Source organism: Myotis lucifugus, unplaced genomic scaffold (genome assembly GCF_000147115.1).
Source record: "Myotis lucifugus unplaced genomic scaffold, Myoluc2.0 scaffold_939, whole genome shotgun sequence".
NCBI classification, from domain to species: Eukaryota; Metazoa; Chordata; class Mammalia; order Chiroptera; family Vespertilionidae; genus Myotis; species Myotis lucifugus.
Window position 1 is genome coordinate 116,576 of NW_005871987.1, and position 1,815 is coordinate 118,390.

Sequence of the window (1,815 nt, forward strand, 5' to 3'; positions counted from 1 at the left end):
AAGAAAAAAAAAACTGGTATGCAGGTGATATATTATAGAATTGTACACACCTAAAACCTGTCCGCACAGGCAAAGTGCTGCTTTCTCACACCTTTGAGGACAGCTGAGCAGCCCTGCCTGATGCACAGCCACCCGCAGCTGATGGATGTAACCCGCATGGCGACCCCGCCCACCAGCAGTGCCACAGAGACCTGCGCAGGGGCCCGCTGAGAAGTGCCAGACAGGACTCAAATGGTGACCTGTTTTTAATGTTCACATGAATAAATGGTTTAATCTGGAAAACATTGATTCCATGTAGTAATTGTGCTACTATTACTTTCCAAAGTAATAACTCCTAGGACTGTGCTGGTGATGCTACTACTTGGGGACACACATTAGAATCGGATGGGATCATAGTACAAGGCTGTCAGTGTGGTTTTGTTAAACACGTGTTAAATTTGTTTGTTTTAAATATGATTTTCAATTGATTTTAGAGAGAGATGAAGGGAGAGGGAGAGAGAGAAACATTACCAGGGTTTCCATGATACCCCTCAGGTATGACGATTTACCAGAATGATTCACAGAACTCTGTTCCCACAACACGACTGTTCCACTATGCACCCCCTTTAAAAACTTTTATTCATATTCTACCCAAAGTATTTCTCTTCTTTTAATGATACTCTCCTTAACCTTAGGCAAAATTTCATCATTCAGTGCTACTCTTGAACCTAGTTTGCAGGTCTTCTATTAGGCATTTTATTGTAATTTTAGGTTAGTTGCATGTGCCCCTTAATCGATCATTGCCTTCCTAAAATCAAGGCTTATAATATTTTTGCTCTTTATCCTCTGCAGTGTGTCTTTCATGCACAGAACATATACACTGTGTCTTTCATACACAGAATACATGTACTCCCACATATGTATGTGCATGCATGTATGTATGTATGCATGTATCTATCTGAATATGTTTGTATGTATATACGTGCGTGTATAATGTAGGTAATTTTTTTTGTCATGAGCAAAGGTGCATCCCCAAAAGGAGTCACTCACACATTTGTATGTTCCCACAATGCCAGGTTTATTAGGGGAGACCTCCCCAGTCGGCCAAGAGTCACATGCAGGTTGCACACAGAGAGGGGGAACTTACGTGATAGAAGTGAGCAGAGCTAGCATCCAGTGCAAAGCTGTGGTCACTGGAGGCCAACTGTAGACTGAGTGAAGTGTAGGTGTCAAGCCAGGCAGCTACAGTGGTGGCATGCCTCCTGTGGGGTGGAAGTCTGGCAGGGCCCTGAATCTGACAGATACAGCCAAGCTCAAGCCCCGAGCGCATTGGGTGGTCAGAGCTGAGTGCTTTAAAAAATCTGGATAGCCCTAACCGGTTTGGCTCAGTGGATAGAGCATCGGCCTGCGGACTCAAGGGTCCCAGGTTTGATTCTGGTCAAGGGCATGTACCTTGGTTGCGGGCACATCCCCAGTGGGGAGTGTGCAGGAGGCAGCTGATCGATGTTTCTCTCTCATCGATGTTTCTAACTCTCTATCCCTCTCCCTTCCTCTCTGTAAGAAATCAATAAAATATATTTAGAAAAATAATAATAATAAATAAAATATCTGGATATATAAAATGCTATGACATGCACTGACCACCAAGGGGCGTGTGTGGAACATGGCGCGCATCAGCCATGGTGGGATGGCAGAACAGGTGAGCGGGGTGGGGGCACCAGACCAAGGTGGGGAGCCTGTCACTGTCATCGGGGAAAGCCTCTGGTGGTTACTGAAAAGTCTTTGCTCCTGCACACCATGGTCCCGCCCAGTGCTCATACCTGCTGACAGCATGGA